Source organism: Aquarana catesbeiana, linkage group LG11 (genome assembly GCF_042186555.1).
Source record: "Aquarana catesbeiana isolate 2022-GZ linkage group LG11, ASM4218655v1, whole genome shotgun sequence".
Lineage (NCBI taxonomy): Eukaryota > Metazoa > Chordata > Amphibia > Anura > Ranidae > Aquarana > Aquarana catesbeiana.
The window spans coordinates 185,123,834-185,147,705 of NC_133334.1; the positions used below are offsets into that span (position 1 = coordinate 185,123,834).

Genomic DNA, 23,872 nt, shown 5'->3' on the forward strand with positions numbered 1-23,872 from the left:
TTTTGGTATGTACATGCTATGTGTTAGAAATATTGTATAAATGGTCAACTTTGTGTAAAAAAAAAAAAAATGTGTTTTTAATTTCTTTACACATTTTCCAGAAACTTGTAGAAAAAAAAACATGTTCAAAAGACTCATTATGCTTGAGATTATACATTGGGATCTTTTCTTTCCAAAATGTAGTCATTTTTGGGGCATTTCCATTGTCCTGGTGCTCCAGGGCCTTCAAAAGTGTAAGTAGTGAAGAAATTATATGTGTAATTTATGCTCCAAGAACGCCTGTCGGTGCTCCCTGCATGTTGGGCCTCTGTATGTGGCCACGCTGTGTAAAAGTCTCACATGTGGTATCACCATACTCAGGAGTAGTAGAATGTGTTTTGGGATGTAATGTGTGCTATGCATATGCCGTGTGTGAGAAATAACCTGTTAATATAACAATTTTGTGGAGAAATAAAAAAGAAAAAAAAAATCTTGATTTTGCAAAGAATTGTGGGAAAAAATTACAACTTCAAAAAACTCACCATGCCTCTTACTAAATACCTTGGAATGTCTACTTTCCAAAAGGGGTCATTTGGGGGGTATTTGTACTTTCCTGGCTTGTTAGGGTCTCAAGAAATGAGATAGGCCGTCACTACATCAGGTGTGATCAATTTTCAGAGATTGGCACCATAGCTTTGACTCTCTAACTTTCACAAAGACCAAATAATATACACCAATTTGGGTTATTTTTACCAAAGATATGTAGCAGTATAAATTTTGGCCAAAATTTATGAAGAAAAATTACTAACTTGCAAAATTTTATAACGGAAACTAAGAAAAATGCATTTTTTTTTTACAGAATTTTCAGTCTTTTTTCTTTTATAGCGCAAATAATAAAAAACCCAGAGGTGATTAAATACCACCAAAAGAAAGCTCTATTTGTGTGAAAAAAAAGGACAAAAATTTCATATAGGTACAGTGTTGCGTGAGTAATTGTCATTCAAAATGTGAAAGCACCGAAAACTGAAAATTGTCTGGTTAGGAAGGGGGTTTAAGTATACAGTGGTCAAGAGGTTAAAGGAGCAGGATCCATTTTTTTTTTTTTTTTTGGGGTTAACATACGCTTTAAGGAGTGGAGAACACAGGGATGATATTAGATCTAGAAATCTTTTTCTTTTAAGCTTTCAACAGCTTCTCGTAAGATGTTTTCTTAGCAATGCCTAATGCTCAATCTAAAATAGATTTGGAATAACCTCTGCACACAAAGCGATCCCACCTCAATTTGGCTTCTTTATGAAAATTGGCATCATCGCTGCATACTTTGTGGCGTCTCAAAAATTGGCTGCTGGGGTTGCTTTTTCTAGTGTGCAGAGGGTGTCCCGAATTGGCTCTGAGCACTGCATTGCTAGCTTTTGGCTTTCTGCGAAGTCCAGATAAAATCCTATTCCCTTCACTGGACAAATTCATATCCAGGAAAGAGATCAAGCTAAAATCTGAATATCCCTGTGAATTGTAGATTTAACTCATTATCGTTCAGATAATCATCCAGACTTCCAATTTCTGAAGAACAAATAAACAGGAGATTGTCTAAATAGCGAAAGTATGCTTTCACAAATGATCGATAGGGATTGCCGACGCCAAAGATGCGGGACCTCTCCCACCAATCCATGTATAGGTTGGGAAGGGACAGAGAGAACTTGGTTCCCATTGAGGCCCCACACCTCTGGAGGTAGCCATCCCCATCGAACAGGAAGATGTTCCAGACTTTGAGAAATGATGCTCTGCTGGACCTGGTAATCTCAAACCATGCAGAGCTTATTACTAATGTTCATATAAAAGAACATAGCAGTGACCGTAACATGATTCATTTAATATTAGCTGTAAACAAACACCACATACTGGAAAGATAAAAACACGACTTTAAGAGAGCAAATTTTCCAAGCATGAGGCCTGCTCTCCAAGACTTAGACTGGGAGGGAATATTGACATCGATGAACACAGAACAGAAATGGGAATTCTTCAAAAAGACTATGAACATCTGGTACCAGCTGACTGAAGAAAAGCCAATGTAGCACCAAAATACATCCCTGGGAATTACAGACCAGTTAGCCTAACATCAATAGTATGTAAACTCTTGGAGGGGATAAGGGACTATATGCAAGATTTTAGTAATGAGAACGGTATCATTAGCAGTAATCAGCATGGATTCATGAAGAATCGTTCTTGCCAAACCAATTAACCTTCTATTAGGAGGTGAATTGCCATCTAGATAAAGGAAAGCCCGTAGATGTGGTGTATCTGGATTTTGCAAAAGCATTTGACACAGTTCTCCATAAAAGTTTACTGTACAAAATAAGGTCCGTTGGCATGGACCATAGGGTGAGTACATGAATTGAAAACTGGTTACAAGGGAGAGTTCAGAGGGTGGTGATAAATGGGAAGTACTCAGAATGGTCAGGTAGTGGGGTCCCCCAGGGTTCAGTGCTGGGACCAATCCTATTTAATTTGTTCATAAACGACCTGGAGGATGGGGTAAACAGTTCAATCTCTGTATCTGCAGACAATACTAAGCAAAGCAAGGCAATAACTTCTCCGCAGGATGTGGAAACTTTGCAAAAAGATCTGAATTAATGGGGTCGGCAACTAGATGGCAAATGAGTTTCACTGTAGAAAAATGTAAAATAATGCATTTGGGTGGCAAAAATATGAATGCAATCTATTCACTGGGGGTAGAACCTCTGGGGGAATCTAGGATGGAAAAGGACCTGGGGGTCCTAGTAGATGATAGGCTCAGCAATGGGATGCAATGCCAAGCTGCTGCTAACAAAGCAGATTATTGGCATGCATTAAAAAGGGGATTAATTCCAGAGATAAAATAATAATTCTCCCGCTCTACAAGTCTCTGGTCCTAGAGTATGCTGTCCAGTTCTGTGCACCAGTCCTCAGGAAGAATGTACTGGAAATGGAGCGATTACAAAGAAGGGCAACAAAGCTAATAAAGGGTCTGGAGGATATTAGTTATGAGGAAAGGTTGCAAGCACTAAACTCATTCTCTCTGTAGAAGAGATGCTTGAGAGGGGATATGATTTCAATATACAAATACCATACTGGTGAGCCCACAATAGGGATAAAACTTTTTCACAGAAGGGAGTTTAACAAGACAAGTGGCCACTCATTAAAATTAGAAGAAAAGAGATTTAACCTTAAACTACGTAGAAGGTTCTTTACTGTAAGAGCGGCAAGGATGTGGAATTCCCTTCCACAGATGGTGGTCTCAGCAGGGGGCATCGATAGTTTCAAGAAACTATTAGATAAGCACCTGAACGACCGCAACATACAGGGATATACAATCTAATACTGACATATAATCACACGCATAGGTTGGACTTGATGGACTTGTGTCTTTTTCGACCTCACCTATTATGTAACACACTGCAAAATATATTACCATTGGCAATACGTTTAAAAGGCTACAAATAAAACTGATGCGGCTCACAGCCAAAGTTAGAAAAGCTATAAATAACAAAAAAAGCTTTTCAAAATATAAAAATGAAGGAACACTATCAATGTTGAAATTTTACAAAGACTATAACAGAATATGTAAAATGGAAATCAAGGCCGCAAAAATTCAAAATTAATGGTGGATTGTAAAAGATCGAAAGACAAACCCCCAAAAATTCTTCAAATATATTAATAGTAAAAAGGTCAGGTCTGAGCATGTTGACCCTTTACAAAATATTCTAGAGTGGGTGACTGGGAACAAAGAGAAGGCAAATTTATTAAATACCTTTTTCGGCTCTGTATATACAAAGGCGCATGGGGGGAGCTCATGGCCATAATGGGGATGGTTTTGACACAGCCCCAAATGAACCACAATGGCTCAAAAATGATATGGTCCATAAATATTTAGACAGCATAAAGGTGAATAAAGCACTGGGTCCAGATGGCATACACCTGCGGATCCTTAAAGAATTGATCTCAGTCATTTCAAAGCCATTGTTTCTCATTTTTAGGGACTCGTTAATGGCTGGAATAGTACCATTGGACTGGCATAAGGCCCATGTGGTACGTATATTTAAAAAGGGATCAAAGTCTTTACCATGTAGCTATAGACCTGTTAGTTTAACTTCTATAGTTTGGAAGATACTGGAGAGCTTAAATAAAAGACCACATGAGTTCTTGCTGGAAAATAAATATTTTAAGCAACCGATAGCCTGAATTCATGAAAGACAGAAGTTGTCAGACAAATCGGATTTCTTTTTATGAGGAGGCAAGTAAAACTTTGGACAAAGGAGTGGGTGTAGACATAGCATACTTGGATTTTGCAAAAGCCTTTGACACAGTTCCCTACACACAGCTAATGTGTAAAGTGTTACTAAACCCAGAACCTGCATTCACCATATCTGGTCTCCCACAGTACACAGAACATGGGAATATAATAGTTTTAGTAAATATATTTGTAGCACTAACCCCCGAAGGAGCTGCTGAAATAAATTGGGTTGTTACCTGTAGTTTCACCACATCAGGAACCTAGAGTCCATGTTGAGCTTTGTATCCAACAATGTATGCACCAGTCACTTTAGTATTTTTCAATGCTTTAATGAAAAATTTGGAAGAAGTAGCAGTGAAGAGGTAGAAAGGGAGTTGCAGGAAAATTCAAATACCTTTGTCAGATCAACGAGGGATTGAAGATCTTAGAGACGATTATACCTTCAGTCCACAGATCTTTGCTCACCCGTATAGGTCTCTCTCTCTGACCTAGCACGAACAAAAAGTCTCTGCCACAGAGTTTAGAGAAACAAAATAGCTGTACGATCCTCTGCCACAGGACGTAATGGTTTTAGATGAACAGAAACACAGTACCAGAACCTTTAAGCTGACCCAGCAGTACTGTGCGGTAAGTTAGGTTAGGATGCATCCTCCAATTGAGTCACCAGGCCCCTCTTGAGACACCAGCCTTCCGCACGATCCTCTCCGAGATGAGTCCTCCCCTGGATCTTCTCAATTGCTTGGCTTCTTCCCGCAGGACAGACAGCACAGGACCACCTCTAAACTTATGAGCCCCAAACGACCTCTGGGCCCACTCATAGTAACGCAACCTCGGGCCAGCATGGTCCCGAGGCTGAAAGGAAGCCGTCACATACCTTTAGGCCAGGAGGGGCAGCAGGTGAAAGAGAGCCAAAAATGGCGTCTGGCCCTTAAGTACCCTTTCCCAGAATGCATAGCAGTGGACCACCTCTGCCGAATTACTTCTGAGAAAGAAGAGCACTCAATACACTTCAGCCTGTTGCTTTTCAACACTGGCCTGTAGTGACGACACCTACAGGCGACAGCGTGAAACTGCACACAACACAGCCAATGCTGGAACAGAGGCTAATTTAGCCAAAAATTAAATCTGGACTATGTACAGAACAGTTAACCCACTAAATTTACATATAAGCGCCTGATCAACAGGAACAGGGCACTACATATATATTTTCATCAGCAGTATTTATGAGTCTTGAGACTTCTATCACTGTCTGCTTAAGCTTGTAGGAGGTGTTTTTATTCTCCCCTAATCCTCTGTCTGGACAGTGTTGATTGCCCCTGTGCTGATCATATTGCACCCCCCCCCCAAAAAAAAAACACTCCTCTCTAGCAATACACACCAAACTGAGCATGTGCAGCCTGACTCCTAATGCTCTGTTCTTTCGAGAGATGAGTTGGAGTCAGTTAAAGAAGAGGAGGATCAGAGAAGACAGGATCGAACAGCCTTTATACACAATGCAGAGGATTGACCCCTTACGTTCCACAGTGAGTATAACAAGCATGCTTTACTGCATATACACACGGATTTTACTGTTGTGGGTTTAGTAACACTAAGTCTACAGGCCTGTAAATGGATAGAAAACTGGCTAAAAGATCATATTCAGAGAGTATTTGTAATAATTCATACTCTGAATGGTCTAAGGCTATCAGTAGTGTACCCCAAGGTTCAGTGTTGGGACGCTTACTTTTTAATTTATTTATAAAATGATATAGGGTCTGGGATTAAAAGCACAATTTCAGCCTTTGCAGAGGACACCAAACTATGCAGTGGAATAACGTCCTTCCAGGATGTCTCCACCTTACAAGCCAACCTCAATGCACTGTTGAATTGGTCAACTATGTGGCAGATGAAGTTTAATGTTGATAAATGTAAAGGTATGCACTTGGGGGCTAAGAACATGCATGCATCATACATACTAAACAGTGACAACAAAGGAGAAATGGCGCAAAATACCAGCCAAACATGAAAAACAGTCAGGATGAAATATAAAATTATTAAAGTGTCCAAAAAGACGATATAAGACTGTAATATATGCGTAAATGGAAGGTAAATGGTAATGTCTAAATGCATATACGCTAGGAAGCTGAAGTCCCAAGATAAAGATACTAAAGGCAACTCAACTGGGGGAATCAATGGTGGGTGTTCTGGTAGCTCATAAGCTTAGTAATAGCATGCAATGCCAAGCTGCGGTTTCCAAAGCGATTAAATCCGATGATGCGGGAGATGGGGCTGAGTCCTGCTGTCTGTATCAATGGATGCAGCAGCAGGACATGGGAGCACGCCTGCACGAGTGCCCAAGGGAGAGAGGCTCTCCAACAGGGCACTCGAGAAGAGGAGGAGCCAGGAGCTCCGCTGAGGACCCCCAGAAGAGGAGGATCAGGGCCACTCTGTGCAAAACCAACTGCACAGAGGAGGCAAGTATGACATATTTTTTTTTAGTTTTTTTTTTTAAACAAACCTTTACATATCCTTTAACCACTTCAATACAGGGCATTTATACACCCTTCTTGCCCAGACCAATTTTTAGCTTTCAGCGCTCTCTCACTTTGAATGCCAATTACTCAGTCATGCAACACTATACCCAAACAAAAAAAAAAAAAGAGTCAAAATTAAAAAAAAAACAAAAAACTTTTTTTTAGTTTCTATGATAAAATTTTGCAAATAATTCCTTTTTGTTCATTTTTGTTCAAATTTGGGCCAAAATTTATACTGCTACATCTCTTTGGTAAAAATAACCCAAATTAGTGGCTATTGTTTAGTCTCCGTGAAAGTTAGAGTCTACAAGCTATGGTGCAAATCATTGAAAATTGATCACACCTGATGCACTGAGGGCCCATCTCATTTCTTGAGGCTCTGAAATGTCAGGATAACAAATAACAATAATGATACAAATAATAATGATAATAATAATAATAATGATAATAATAATAATAATGATACAAATAACCCCCAAATGACCCCTTTTTGAAAAGTAGATGTAACGAAATGTCCCACACTCCGCTTTCATCATATACCTCTTCCTCCCAGTCTCAATATAGATATCAGATATCCCAACCGCTCACAAGCACAAAACAAGATGATACTTGTTTAGTTGCTGAACATGGAGTCTTTTTTAGAACCAAAATACAAGTCTTATATACAGTAGAAGAGGAGGTTCCTACCTCCTGCTCATATCACTAACAATACAACTGTAACCAGAAACCTAATTAACATGAGCTAATTAACTAATCCCTTAAAGCAGCGATGTGACTCCGTGCCCTCCTGAACATTGTTATGATTAATCAGGATTTCACTACAGGTCAGACTTGTGGTCACCAAGCTTCACACAGATTATATATTATCATAAGTATACACACAGGACATGTTCACACAATAGCAGGAGCTCCAGCAGGAGTCAGCCCATCTCCTGCATTGAACAGAGGCCAATGTGATCAGCTCTCTCAACATGTTGAGTTCAGAATCAAACAAACCAAGAATAGTCTTTACATATATCCTGGGAGATATTGTGGATAAATATTACTGTCCCATTTTAAGTAATCCAAGATTTACTCAGTCACTATTTCTAATATGGCATATACAGGGTTCCCAGAGTCTGTGCGTCTTGGGGGACATGGACCTGAATCTAAAGTAACACCACCTCAAGGGTCCCCAGGCATACAGCTCACAAAGAGCACTGTTCATCCAAATGCCAGGGCCCATAATCGGTAAGCAAGAGGCCCCTCCAAAAGCCTCTGTTCCGGGTGAGTCTGTTACATTTCTCCCCCATAAAAAGTTGACTAACAAGGTCCCAGACCTCCACCTGGTCTGGACATGCGTTCATCAGGCAGAGTGAACTCACATAGACTGTCCGCATGATCTCCTTTCTTGGCTGCAAGAAATAGTTGACCTCAGTAGGCGTGGGGCAGAGGTCATTGAATCTCTGTCCAGCTGTCAGCGCTTCAGCTGGGTGGTGTTTACCATTTCATGGCTTGGCCTGTTGCTGGGCAAAGGGGCCCACTGCCCCAGTTCCCTGAAGCTGAGAAGAAACTGTAGGTGCAAGGCAGAGGCCAGCAGCACTCTGCCCTGTTGCCAGCAATTCAGCTGGGAGAAGAAGCTTCACTACATCCGCTTGTTGCTGGGCAGATGGGCCGACTGCACCAGCTCCCTGGAACTCCACAGTTGTTGCCGGTGCTAGGCAGAGTTTGGTAACACTCTGCCCTGTTGCCAGCACTTCTGCTGGGGAATCTGCATCATCCGCTTCAGCTAACCGTTGGGGCAGGAGGCTGGATTTCTCCACTCCCAAACTGTGTAGCTGCCCGTCACGTATCTGGTCGGAGTCTGAAGTGACGAGGTCAGCCTCTCTTGTATCTCCCATACGGGTCCCGCTGAGAGTGGAGACAGAAGGACCCAAGGGATAGGAGGAACACGAGTGCCTGCAGATGTAGCCCTGGAAGCTTGAAGTAGATGATGTGACTTTGGGAATGCAGTAAGTCACAGCAGGTCACAGGAGCGGAGCCCGGAAGTAAGCGTTGAACCAAACAGGAGACAGAAGCGAAGTCACAGGGAAAGTCAGGTTCGGAAGCAGGCGGGCAGCATGGTACCAAATCAGCAGGCAGGAGCAAGGTCAAATAGGAAGCCGGGATCAGGAGCCAGTAATCAGAGATGTAGGAGAGTCCAGAAGCAAGGTCAAGGAAAGCCAAGGTTCAGCAACGGATATCAGGCAGGTAACAGCTTGATTCAACAGGGTACGGGTACAAGAACAGCTGAACATAAGTCAGCATCTGTTACAAGTCAGTGCACCCCTTAAATAGGCCGTCTGGCGCCAAAGCGACGCACTCCTACGGACGTGCACACTCCTTTGCGCACGCGCATTGGCGCATCTGTGATCCGCAAAGTTTCTCATGCGTGCATGTGTGCGTGAGTGTGCCCGGAGCGCAACAATAGTTCTCTTACATTGCCCCCTCCTTACGGGCAGCTTCTGGATGCCCTTAAGGGGCTTCTTCTCTGGATGGTGCTGAAAAAATGCTCATACTTTTTTTGGGGCATGTACATTAGAAGCTGTTTCCCATGAATTGTCTTCAGGGCCATAGCCCTTCAACTTAATCAGGAACTATTTTACCTTTCCTGGTTCTACAATCTAGAACAGCTTCCACTTCAAATTTCTCACTGCCCTCAATGTGCAGTGGAGGAGGATTTTCCAGATACCATTTGGTAAAGGGATTGGGCACTGTTTTCAATAAAGAGATATGGAAAACAGGGTGAATATTTAGATTCTTTGGTAAGATTAGTTTGAAGGCCACAGAGTTGATCTTTCTCCTTACAGTAAAGGGGCCCAGGTATTTCGGACCAAGTTTCTTGGAGGGACACTTAAGTTTCAAATTTGCAGTGGATAACCAGACCTTGTCTCCTGGTTCCAGACTCAAGTTACCCCTCCTTTTCCTGTCAAAAATATTTTTGTTATTTGCCTGAGCTTTAGAGATGGTGTCTTGAAGCAATTTGTTATTGGAGTTGAAAAAACTCAATTTGTCTTGAACAGCAGGCACAGAGGATTCCACGGGTGTTTCAGGCAAAAAGAAAGGGTGGTATCTATAGTTGGTGAAAAAGGGTGTTTAGTAGCAGAATGGATGGAGTTATTGTATGCGAATTCCGCTAGTGGAAGAAGAGGTGACCAGACTATTGTCCCAAAGTCTGGTTGGTTCTCTCCGTCTGTCCATTTGTTTGAGGATGGTAAGCAGTGGACAGAAGGAGTTCGATGTTCAAGGCTTCACAAAGGAACCTCCAAAATCTGGAAGTGAACTGTACCCCTTGATCAGAGGTGATATTGTCAGGGATACCATGTAGTCTCACAATCTCTCGGATGAATGTGAAGGCAGTCTCAGTGGCAGAAGGGGTTCCTTGTAAGGGTACAAAGTGTGCCATCTTGGTCAATCGACCACAACAAATATGGTGGTATAGTTTTCAGACGGAGGGAGCTTTACAATGAAATCCATGGATATCATGCTCCATGGTTTCTTGGGCACAGGAAGGCACTCCAGTAGACCCCAAGTCTTGGCTCGATCAGTCTTGCTGCGTTGACAAGTTACACAGGATTTGACATATTTATTGCAGTCCCATATCAAGTCTGGCCACCAAAAAGAACGGGAAATTAGGTCAGTGCTCTTGTGAATCCCAAAATGGCCTGCCAAGGGGTGATCATGGCAACGCTGTAGGATGGAAATCCTAAACTGCTCCGGAACAAAGATCTGTTCATTATGGGTAATAGAGCCCGTCCTTTAGCTGGAGAGATAAGTCTTGAGAAGGGAGGTGATCCAACAGATCAACTCTTATTTGGGTCATCAGGTCTGATTGGAGAAGGAGAAAGTTCTTGGCCGGTAAGATAGTGTCTGGTTCCGAGGGTCGAACTGGATCATGGAACATGCGCGACACTGCGCCGGGTTTACCATTCTTTGAACCAGGGCGGAAGGTAATATGAAATGTGAAGCGGGAGAAGAACAATGCCCATCTTGCCTGCGAAGGTCTAAGTATTTTAGCTGTTCTCAAGTACTCAAGGTTCTTGTGGTCGGTGAAGATGAGTATAGGGTGAAGAGTGCCTTCCAAGAGGTAACGCCACTCCTCAAGGGCAGCTTTATTGGCCGACAGTTCTCGGTCCACGATGTCGTAATTTCTCTCAGATGGATTCAATTTCTTGGAGAAGAAAGCCACAGGATGGAGTAATGATTTAGGACCCTGTTGTTGCGATAATATGGCCCCTACTGCGTTTTCAGAGGCGTCCACCTCCAGAACATAGGCCAAGGATGGATCAGGATGCTTCAGGATGGGGACCGAGGTGAACAAGGCTTTTAACTGCTCAAAAGATGCTTGTGCTTCTGGAGTCCACAGGAAGGGAACATGCTGTTTAGTTAATAGTGTAATAGCAGAGATAATGCCAGAAAAATTCTTAATAAATTTTCTATAGAGATTAGCAAATCCCACAAAGCTTTGTACCACCTTTTGATCCGTAGGGGCTGGCCATTCCAAGACAGCGGCGACTTTCTGGGGATCCATGGAGATACCATTAGCGGAGATGACACGTCCCAGTAACTTTATTTTCTGTCTTTCGAAGTCGCACTTCTCAGCCTTGGCATAGAGGTGATGTTCCCGAAGTCTACTCAAAACCTTCACCACATGGGTGCGATGTACTTCAATCGAGTCCGAAAAAATAAGAATTTCATTGAGATAGACTATGATAAACAGGTCAAGGAAGTCCCAAAAAATGTCATTTACCAGGTGGTGGAAGGTGGCTGGGGCATTGCAGATACCAAAGGGCATGACTAAGTATTCGAAATGCCCAAAGCATGTCTTAAAGGCTGTCTTCCATTCATCTCCTTCCCTGATCCGAACCAGATTGTAGGCACCTCTCAGATCGAGTTTAGAAAATACTCATGCTCCTCGCAGCCTTTGGAACAACTCAGGGATTAATGGAAGTGGGTACCGGTTCTAAACAGTTATTTTATTAAGATCATGATAGTCTATACAGGGTCTCAGGGTGTGATCCTTTTTCTCTACAATGAAGATACCGGCCACTGCTGGCGAGGAAGAGGGCCAAATAAAACTTTTTTCCAGGCTTTCATCAATATATTTGCGCAAGGCCTCCAGTTCAGGTTCAGAGAGAGGGTAAATTCGTCCGAAAGGGATCTCTGCCCCTGGTAAAAGTTCAATGGGACAATCGTAATTTCAATGGGGAGGAAGAGTATCTGCGTTCTTCTTACGAAACACATCCAGGAATCCATGGTATGCAACGGGTACTAACTTAATAGTTTCAGGGTCAGAGTGGATGCCAAGGAGAGAAGCAGAGTTAACAGTCTTTTCCGGGTAGCAATGTCCCTGACAATAACTGGAAGAGAAGGAGATATCTCCAGTAAGCCAGTTAATATGAGGGTTATGGGCCTTTAGCCAAGGTAATCCCAGGATAATAGGGAACAAGAGGGAAGTTATGACATCCAAACGGAGAAGTTCCTGATGTTCCAAGGAAGTCTGGCAGAGAATGGGTACAGTCTCTTGTGTAACTGGCAGAGACTTGAGACCAGATCCATCCGCAAGATGCACAGTAAATCCCTGCCTCTTGGTGCATACAGGAAGTTAATGCAGAGTAACAAAGGCTGAGTCTACAAAACAACTGCAGGCTCCAGAGTCTATATTTGCGGTTACAAGAATAGTCCTACCCGGTAACTGGAGCTGGAGCGGAAGAGGGAGATGTAGCAGATCCCTCCCAGGAAGATGCATCATGTGAGGCAGTGTAGGAGCAGGCTTAACAGGTTTAATAGGACAAGTCTGAATGAAATGGCCTAAAAAAATAAAAGAATAATACCGCGCCAATCCTACGCGAAAAATGAAGCTGCTAACACTACAATCAGACAAATTGTGTACAGAATATATATAATAAAGTGTAGCGCTAATGTGATATCAAAAAAGACAAAACCGACACCTCCCCTAAGAGGAAAGGGAGGTGCGATATGTGAAACTATCCGTGATCACAAAAACAGCAAAGGGGTCGTGATCTGCAATTTCACCCAAAAAATTATATTGGGTTAATATTGAGTAGGCCAATATAACCTGTTTTTGGGTTAGTGTTATATAGGCCAATACAGTAAAGAGAGTAAATATGTGTGAGATCACATCAAAAAAATAAATATATATAAAACCCCTTATGTAAGTGAAAATCAAAATACAAATCTGGCTATATAAAAAAAAGTTCAAATTGGTGAAGTGAACATATAAAAATATTTCAAATAAAGTGCTACTGAAATCCAAAACATATATGGAATCCAGATATGGTAATATAAACCTTCTAATGAATCCAATGGTAACAAAGTGACTTCCGACAGAGGTGGTTCTGGCCAGCTCAGTAGATTGCTGTAAGAAAGGCCTGGATACTTTCCTAAATGTACATAATATAACTGGGTACTAACATTTATAGGTAAAGTTGATCCAGGGAAAATCCAATTGCCTCTTGGGGGATCAGGAAGGAATTTTTTCCCCTGCTGTAGCAAATTGGAGCATGCTCTGCTGGGGTTTTTTGCCTTCCTCTGGATCAACTGAGTGTATACAATGGGGTATACTGTTCTTCCCAAAGACGGTCCCGATATAAAGAGAAGATGAGGTACTCTTACCAGCATTGGTGGACTCACAAGCCGGGGGCGGTGAGTCATCAAGGCTTAGGCTGTCATACACATAATGACAGTGCGGGTGCGGTGTATGGAAACGAAATCCTCCTCCTCCGTTGGGGATCTGGTCTCAACCCTGGTGAATGGAAAAATCTTCTAGCTTAGCCGTGTAGCCGCCATATATAGAAAGACAAAAATAGGGAGCCTCCACATCGTGTAAATCCGGAAAATCAATTTATTGAATACATCAAAGACATCCGATAATCGATACAGGCATGTCCAAATAGAATCAATTCAAAAAATATTAAAAGTGATGATCGATCATGTAAAAGCGTGGTAAACAGGTGGCTGGGTACAGCAAAAACGATCCTATGCGTTTCGTCTAAGACGACTTCTGCTGGGGTATGTACCATCTTGCCCCTACCACGCTTATATACAAACATTTTCATTATGGCACCAGGGACAGCTGGAAAACACATCGTGCGGGCTGACTTCCTGGATCAACGGCCTGCGTCCCAATACAGGATCACGTGTTCCTGTGTCTGACCAATCGGTGCATCAAGCAATCCAATGGTGCTCTCACACAAGGGCTACGTCACTGCCACCGCAACCAACCAGATAAAAGAACACGGGACTAGCGGAAAGAAGTCAGTTCCCCTATAGCCACCCAGATACCAGCCAGCTGGGCCGACGGCGTCATGTGACCCATATCACGTGTCTAAGCCCAAAGTACCTGGGATGTGTGTCATCATCGAGAACCAGGAACCGGAACACAACGATAACGTCATGGAGCGCATATGCGTTCCAAATGAGTCATCAGGGCAGGAAGTGTTACAAAACGGGTCTAATTTTATTAATTTTCACTAACGCCGTCACCAGTTGTCTCAATAGTAGAAAATTGATTTATAGACCGTGAGTACACATCTCAACTGTTCATCTAGGAAGTCAGTGTGCCAATCCAAAATTTAATCATAAAAACAACCAAAATTCTTAAAAATGAAAAATGACAATTACATTAAAAATACAGATGGCAATCGTAATAGTGTATGTAGAATAATCAAAAACCCAAAAAATGGGAACATTAAAAAATATAAATATAAAAATACACACATCATACCTCCCTATTACAATTAAATATCAGAACATATATGGCTCGATATTAGGAAATATGAAGGGCTAATGGTTCAAATCCCTTATGTGACTAAGAATCAATGTCAACTCCATTGAATCCAAAGAAATGGAATATGAAAAGAAATAATATATTAATTTCTCAAAAATCCTAATAAAAATGTAAAAAAATAAAGATAATACATGTGAATCAAAAGTTCACGCAATGAAACAATATAAGACCCAGGAAAAAGCAAAGAAAAAAGAGACCATCTCCTAAAATTATCTAAATCATGATTGGTTAATAAAAGAATTGATGTCCCACTCCACGTTAAGTCCATAAGGCGTGTAACATCTCAGCTAGTGTATCCAAAAAGTCTGAAGCTTAGATACAGCCCTTATATTAGACTCCCCCCTCCAATGAGGTACAAATTTATCTATAATTTGAAAACTAGTACCTATTGGGTTCTGGTTATGATGAAGCAGATAGTGTTTGGGCATGCTGTGAAATGGCCTGCCACTCTGCAGTAAAAGCAAAGACTGTTATGTTGTCGCCAGAGGCGTTCAGAAGAGGACAGAGGTGGTCTTGGAAAGCTTCTACGGGGAGATTCATCATGCTCCTTACTCTTGTGGTATTCTGGTAGTGACTGCAGAAACAGGGTCAATAGTTCTTGGGGGTGCAAGTGACTTGGTATTAGCCCTCTCAGATTTCTTTTCATGCAGCCGTCGGTCGATTTGGATGACAAGATGGATCAGGTCTTCCAGAGATGTGGGTACCCCTACACGGGCAAGTTCGTCTTTTAATGTGTCAGAGAGTCCAAGACGAAATTGATGGTGGAGAGCAGCTTTATTCTACTGAGTATCTATACTCCAAACACGGAAGTCAGTTACATAGTCCTCAATGGATCTTAAGCCTTGTTGGAGTTTACCAAGTGTGGATGGAAATCCACCAGTCTGCTGGAGGAAAGGATCAGCATAAATTTGGAACATGGCTAAGAAGAAGGAGTCAGAGGTTGTCAGAGCCGGATAATGTTGTTCTCTAAGACGATGAGCCCAGGAAAGTGGTTCATTTAGTAGGAGTGCGATGATGAATCCCACTTTTTTTTTGTAATTTTATTTTTATTAAGTTCAAAAAGAAAATAGAAATACGGTACAAACATAATAGTTGCATCACAGGATGCATAGAAAGAAACATACTCAGGGCATGAAAACATATAATCATGGAACGTCAACAAAACATTCTCGTGGTATTAAAACCTCAGTAGAGATTGACATAGGGCCTAGATACACATTATGGGGCATATAAACATAAATGAAGGGTCATAGTGGGGGTCTCTACAGAAGAGCAAAGAAAAAACATATACAATGAGGACATCAGATTATTCAACTTAAATGGTCGCTATATTTCTTTTGGTCCAAGAGCTCCCAAATTTTGTTAAACTGAGGGACCATATCATGAGCTGTGGCAGTGAGAAACTCCATCCTTCTGACCTCTGCTATCAGTTGTAGAAATTGTAAGTGAGAGGGAGGAGTAGTGGACAAACAACACAGCGGAATAGACCTCTTGGCTACTAAAAGAATATAGGAGATCAAATGTTTAATTGATTTGGAAACACCTGGAAAAGGGAGACCTAACAAATAGTGGATAGGGTCTAAGGGGAGTGGTAAGCTTGTTACATCCTGAACCTCTAACCAGAATGTCTGTATAAGTGAGCAGGTCCAAAAAATATGAGTGCGAGTCCGTCTCTCTCTAAACCACACACTTGGAGGATTTAAAAGTCGATGACCAGATTTTGGTCCATATTTGCATTGGAATAGTAAGTCCCAACACCACATTCCATGTATGCATATATAGATGTGTATCTTCTAATACTTGGGTGGAGTCATGTAATATGCGGTATATAGGATATTAAATGCAATTGGTGTAGACCTTCAACACATAGGAGTTCAAAAGGGGTGGGTATATCCAGAGTGAGAGACAGAGACAATGAGTGAAAAAAATTTCTAACTTGAAGATAAAAGTAAAACAGGCTTTGAGGAATAGAAAATTTACCCTGTAGTGTCTCAAAAGTATGGAGTTTGCGAGTAATCAGGTGTACCAGGTTATGCAATTGGAATAGAGGTGTTTGCATCCAGGGCAATAAGCGCCCAAAGGACAGACTGGTATAGCCGGGTTCAACAGCATATTAGAAGAGGGCATGGTGAGGAGAGAGAATATTTCAACATGCATTTAGACCATATGGACTGGGTAAATAACATCGGTGCTAAGCACATATGCTTTTATACAGTATCAGTAACTAGGGAGCAAGACCATACTAAAGAGCAAGGGTGTACAGGATATATGGCACCCCTCTGAATCTCTGACCACCGATTTGGAGCCATCTGACATTACCAGGAAATCACAGCCCTCAGGCGTAGTAGTACTTAATAATATCAGGTGCTCCCAAACTTCCCTGAGTCTTTAGAGCAAAAACCACTGAGCTAGCAATCCTGTGTGTCCTATTATTCCATATAAATTTCAAGAAAGCTCTATGGAGGACTTTAAGTTGACTTATGGGTACAGCTACCGGTAGAGTTTCAAAGAGGTACAATAATCGTGGTAACACAGACATTTTCAAAACCTTTATTCTACCTAGCATAGTTATAGGATAAGTAGCCCATTGGTGGAGGCACCGATATATGTCCTGGAACAAGGGAGGAAAATTTGTGGAGTATATGCTAGAATATGAGGATGTAAGCTTGATACCCAGGTAAGTAAGGGACTTGGGACACCATTTATAGGGATATGTACTCTTTAGTTGCACCAATGCCTCAGGTGACACATGTAAAGGAAGAGCTTTAGTTTTGGCAGTATTCATTTTATAGCCTGATATGGATCCAAATGTATGTAGGAGGACGTGCAAAGAGGGAAGTGATATAATAGGGCTTGTTAAAGTTAAAAGAATATCATCAGCAAAGAGGGATAATTTGTACTTTCGGTGTCTCATTAATACCCCTCTAATGTCAGGATGGTATCTTATTGCTCCAGACAGAGGATGAAAATGAGAGGGGATAGGGGACACCCCTGTCTGGTGCCATTTGAGATAGGAAAACTGGGGAATAAAAATGAGGCCAACTGCACCTGAGCAGATGTGTGATTGTACAATGCCTGTACAGCTTTAAAGAATGGGCCATCAAATCCGAATCGTGAGAGCGTAGAAAACATGTAAGGCCAGCTAAGGCGATCAAATGCCTTTTGGGCATCTAAACTCAATATAAGAGCTGGGCGCAGAAATTTGTTCAATAAATCTATCAAATCTATAGTAAGCCTTGTGTTATCCCCAGCATGTCTAGATGGCACAAAACCCACCTGGTCTCTGTTGACCAGTTTGGGAATAAATTGGGGCAACCTAGATGACAAGATTTTGTTAACTATATTATAATCAGAATTTAATAAGGCTATGGGCCTTTAATTGGGATAGAGGGGTCCTTTCCTGGTTTAGGTATCACTGATATATAAGAGTGAGTAAACAGTGTGGGGTATCAATTTGTAATAAGGAACTAAATAGATTCAACATATGTGGCATTAGAATGGGCAGAAAAGTCTTATATTAAAGGTATGTGAGGCCATCAGATGGAGATGTAGGGATCGGGATCCATCCACTCCCCAGTAGTTGCGTAGCGTCTGGAAGAAACAGCCTAGAACAGGAAAAAGGATATATGTATGTTCATTTTCTTACTTGTATCTTATTTGCGGGAGAAAAAAGTGAACAATGTGCATAAAAAACAAAAGAATGAAGAAGATAAACTTTACCCCATGGGTATGCGGGGTAGTGACTCCATTGTTTGGAGAACTATTCAACCTAGTATCCAGATCAAAAACAGAACCTTAAGTGATCTGACACTAAGATAAAGGCAAGCCTGCCCGAAGAGAAGGGCCATCTGTGGCTATCCATTTTATTTTCAAGGAGGACGTCTGGAAGTACGTTGAGGAGTAGAAAAGGACCTCTTCTGCTTATTTTGGACTGGGGTCGAGATCCGTGTAGGTGTAGTAGGAGCCATACAGCTAGACAAAGCAGCAGGAGGAAGCAAAAAAATCTTCCGGTAAAGGAGGTAGGCCCAGGCTTTTTATGAATGCTTCTCCCTCATGTATGTCGCATAGACAATGTTGTGAACCCTCTTTGGGGACAATCAAATGGAACAGAAAACCCCAGAAGTAAGGGATGCAGTGGTTTTGTAGATGAGAGGTAATTGGACGAAGGTTTCTGCGTTTAGCCAGGGTTATTGGAGATAAATCATTATAGATCTTAATTTTTGCCCCTTTGTATTCAGCGGATGATTTATTGCGTGTGGCGAGGGTCAGAGCCTCTTTGCTATCATAAGAATGAAAGCGAACTATGACATCTCTAGGTCTAGCTCCAGAGGGCGGTTTGGGGCCCAGAGACCTGTGTGCCCTGTCCAATCCCCAATCAATATCCGCAATGTTTGGAGCTAGGGTGTTGAAAAGACCCAACAGATATGGTCGCAGGGCATTATCTCCCACATTCTCTGGTATACCGCGGAAACGTAAGTTCTGACGTCTTTCCCTGTTTTCCTGGTCCTCCTGTTGTAACTGGAGTTGGGATACAGAGTGTTTCAGTGAGGAGGATTCTTCCTCCAATTCCTGGACATAATGGACGAGATTATCAAACTTAGTCTCTAATGCATCGGCTCTTTCCCGTATATGAGCAATTTCCCCTCTCAGTTCTTGGGAAAGCTTGCCCACCTCCGCAGCAAAGTTGCGTGTCATCTGCTGTAGGAGAGCCTGTAGCTTCACGTCCAGCAACTCAGGAGTTAATACAGACTGCAAGGCTTGAGGGGACATGGCAGGGGTGTTTTGAGTGAGGGATGTGCCGCTATCTGTGTCCTTGGTCCCCAACGAAGGGTCCATAGCGGCGACCGGGTCTGCAGGCGTAGGCAAGGATGGGGATTGTGGCCTAGTAAGGTACTTGTCCATCGCGGCCTGGTAGCGTGAGTCTACTAGCGGCCTGTAACAGTGTTTTTTGCTGGCCAATTTTACCCATGGAGTACTGTAGGCATGTAGGGAGTGTTTAAGCTTACCCCTGTGGCGAAAGGAGGATTGAAGCGGTACGGGGCTCTGGAGAGCAGACAGGATCCGGAGCTCAGCCTCTATACATCCGCCAGGTCAGAGAGCCGTGCATGCTCCCCGATGAATCCCACTTCAATGCCTTTAGATTAGAAAGTTTGAGGTAACAAGGAAATATAAAGTTCACAGGCATTTTGGAATGTACGGAACTGTTTGTGATCCCCTGAAAAAAGCTCAGGCGAGGGCACTCTAGGTTCAGGAGGAAGAATGGTTTCACTGAGCAGGCAAAAGTCGGTCTGTACAAAAAAACTCACAAGAGCAAGGGGGGGTCGAGGCAGGTGAGACGTCAAGCAGGTTCGGTAGTCGACCTTCATCAGGCCTAGGTCCTCTTGGAGATTCCGTACAGTATGGGCTAGTGCAGAAATTGATCAGCAGATGTCCATTAAAGGCGAGATCTCCCTTTCAGACTCCATTGTTGGCTGACTGATACTGTCACGTACCTGGTCGGAGTCTGAAGTGACGAGGTCAGCCTCTCTTGTATCTCTAACCCAGGTCCTGCTGAGAGTGGAGACAGAAGGACCCAAGGGATAGGAGAAGAACACGAGTGCCTGCAGATGTAGCCCTAGAAGCTTGAAGCAGATAATGCGACTTTGGGAATGCAGGAAGTCACAGCAGGTCGCAAGAGCGGAGTTGCGGACATCTGGAGGACAGCATTGAGCCAAACAGAAGACAGAAGGGAAGTCACAGGGAAAGCCGGGTTCAGAAGCAGGCAGGCAGCAAGGTACCAAATCATCAGGCAGGAGCAAGGTCAAATAGGAAGCTGGGATCAGGAGCCAGTAATCAGAGATGTAGGAGAGTCCAGAAGCAAGGTCAAGGAAAGCCAAGGTTCAGCAACGGATATCAGACAGGTAAAAGCAGGATTCAACAGGGTACGGGTACAGAAACAGCTGAAGATCAGTCAGCATCTGTTACAAATCAGTGCACCCCTTAAATAGGCCATCTGGTGCCAAAGGGACGCACGGACGCGCTCCTACGGTTGTGCACATTCCTTTGCACACGCACATTAGCGCATCTATGATCCGCAAAGTTTCTCATGCGCGAGTGTGCCCGGAGCGCAACAATAGTTCTCTTACACTGCCATTGGGTAAGTAAGCTGGCTGCTTCCTTTTCCATTCCCTCATCTGGCTGCTGGGACGACATGTCTGTGGTACTGTCTCCCAGGTGCACAGATCTTTGCTGAGGAGGAAAGACCGCTTTCTCCACCCTGCCTGACTGTTGAGGAGGGACAACGAATACCTCCTCCCCCTGTATCTGCTGCTGGGAAGTGATTGCCACCTTCTCACCCTGAGCCTCCGGAACTGCCACAGGTGGAGGGCAGAGGTCTTGGACCCTCTGTCCAGTGACCAGCGCTTCAGCTGGGGAAGTTCCTTGCAACTCCACAGATAATGCTGTTGGTGCTGGGCAGAGCACAGTGAAGTTTGGCCCTGATACCAGCTCTTCTGCTGGAGGCTCATCAGGTTGTTCTTCCTCAGCAGAAAAGTCTATCAAATCCCCTGTCTCTGCAACTGGTGTCTCGGGATAGAGTTTCACCATCTCCTGTCCGTGGAACCCAGAAGATGCTATCGGTGCTGGGCAGAGGTTAGCAGAGCTCTGCCCTGTTGTCAGCACTTCAGCTTTGGGGATGGCAATCTCCAGATTTTCTGCTGCCGATTCTCGGGCATGCTGCTGGACAGGCACATTCCTCCATCCAAGATCATCCCATGCAGAAACAGGATCATCAAGGTCAGTCAGCACTTGCTGCATCCACCATAAGACCTCCTCCTCCATAGCTGCGGGGGCAGGATGGCAAAAGCACACTGTTACTCTGCCTCATTGCCGACTCTTTAGCCAGGATTTCAGAGTTGTCAACTGGTATTTCCTGATAGTTCCAGGCAAAGGGAGCCCAGCCCTGGCGCTGAGCAGAGTCTAGCAGCCGTCTGTAGGCGATCTCCAGCTGCCATTCCTGAACAGCCAGAAACTCTATATCTTCCAGTGCCCAGTGCACTTCTGAGACGTTCAGTAGCCCTTCTCTGAAATACATGATTTCGTCCAACCACCACTCCAAATCACGCCGAAAGTTAGGGTCCCCTGTCAGCTTCACATACAAGAGTCCCAGGCCACCGTAGCCAAAGCCTTCCGTTGGGCTGTCATCCGCTATCCAAGGGTATGCTTGGGATACATGCCACCGGAGGGCTCTAGCTCTCATCCAGCCACATCTCTGCCCAGACCAGCCTGCTTAATTCAGCTGTCTGCTCCTTGTGCGGTTTTTCTCCCAAAAACAGCACCCGCAATCCATACTGTGACCAGTACCTTTCCTGGATGGAGGGGAGAACTTTTCCTTAGTGTTGCTGCTCATGGGCTAGCGCTTCCTTCGAGAGTTTGCAGCGGATAGAATCAAACCATCACAGCAGGACCTGCTCTGATACTGGTCCTCTGTGCTGTTTCTGCATCTCTCGCAACCTCCTTCTGAATTCCTCTTCCATGGTGGCTGGTATCGGTACCTCTCCTCTCCTGCTATCCAGACCTTGGATCCAGGTAAAAGTTTGGATGTCCCAGACTGCAGGAAGCGTCCCACTGCTTGCCACCAATGTAACGAAACGTCCCACGCTCCGCTTGAGTGCTTTCGTCATATACCGCTTCCTCCCAGTCTGAATATAGATATCAGATATTCCAACCGCTCACAAGCGCAAAACAAGGCGATACTTGTTTAGTTGCTGAACATGGGGTCTTTATTAGAACCAAAATACAAGTCTTATATACAGTAGAAGAGGAGGTTCCTACCTCCTGCTCATATTACTCTACCAATACAACTGTAACCAGAAACCTAATTAACACGAGCTAATTAACTAATCCCTTAAAGCAGCCGATGTGACTCCGTGCCCTCCTGAACATTGTTGATTAATCAGGATTTCACTACAGGTCAGACTTGTGGTCACCAAGCTTCACACAATAGATTATATATTATCAGAAGTATAAACACAGGACACCTTCACACAATAGGAGGAGCTCGAGTAGGAGTCGGCCCATCTCCTGCATTGTACAGAGGCCAATGTGATCAGCTCTCTCAACATGCTGAGTTCAGAATCAAACAAACCAAGAATAGTCTTTACATATATCCTGGGAGATATTGTGGATAAATCTTACTGTCCCATTTTAAGTAATCCAAGATATATTTTCTCAGTCACTATTTCTAATATGGCATATACAGGGTTCCCAGAGTCTGTGTGTCTTGGGGGACATGGACCTGAATCTAAAGTAACACAACATCAAGGGTCCCCAGGTATACGGCACACAAAGAGCACCGTTCCCCCAAATGCCAGGGCCCATAATCGGTAGGCAAGAGGCCAGCATTCAGTCCCCCTTCAAAAGCCTCTGTCCCGGGTGAGTCTGTCACAGTAGACAGTCAAAGGTATTTAGTAAGAGGCATGATGAGTTTTTTGAAGATGTAATTTTTTCACACAATTCTTGGCAAAAATTACACACCAAAACACATTCTGCTACTCCTCCTGAGTATGGCGATACCACATGTGTGTGACTTTTACAGCCTGGCCACATACAGAGAGCACCGTCAGGCATTCTAGGAGCATAAATTACACCTCTAATTTCCTAATGACCTATTACACTTATGAAGGCCCTGGAGCACCAAGACAGTGGAATTGCCCACAAAATTACCCCATTTTGGAAAACAAACACCCTAACGTATATTCTATGAAGCATTATGAGTCTTTTGAATGGTTAATTTTTTTTACACAAGTCTTCAGAAAACGTGGAAAGAAAAATTAAATTATTTTTTTTTTTTTTACACAAAGTTGTCAATTTATAAGATTTTTCTAACACATAGCATGTATATAGCAAAAAGTACACCCTAAAACACATTCTGCTACTCCTCCTGAGTATGGTGATACCACATGTATGAGACTTTTACACAGCCTGGCCACATACAGAGGCCCAACACTGAAGTAGTACCTTCAGGCGTTCTAGGAGCATAAATTACATGTCTCATTTCATTCCTATCACACTTTTGAAGGTCCTTGAGCACCAGGACAGTGGAATTACCCACAAAAAGACACCATTTTGGAAAGCAAACACCCCAACGTATATTCTATGAGGTATGGGCTGCAGATAGGTACTCAGGTTCTCAGCTAGGCTGCTGACAGGTACTCAGATGGCCTAGTGACAGGTACTCTGATGGCCTGGTGACAGATACTATGAAGGGTAGTGACAGGTACTCAGATGAACTTCGACAGGTTC

The 23,872-nt window shown here is 43.2% G+C and overlaps 1 protein-coding gene across 6 annotated transcripts in view; it reads right to left on the reverse strand.

Moving 5' to 3' along the window:
- The window catches only part of NFATC3 (nuclear factor of activated T cells 3), a 1,265,763-nt gene that overhangs the window by 551,566 nt on the left and 690,325 nt on the right, over positions 1-23,872 (reverse strand). The gene's annotated exons all lie outside the window — the stretch shown is intronic.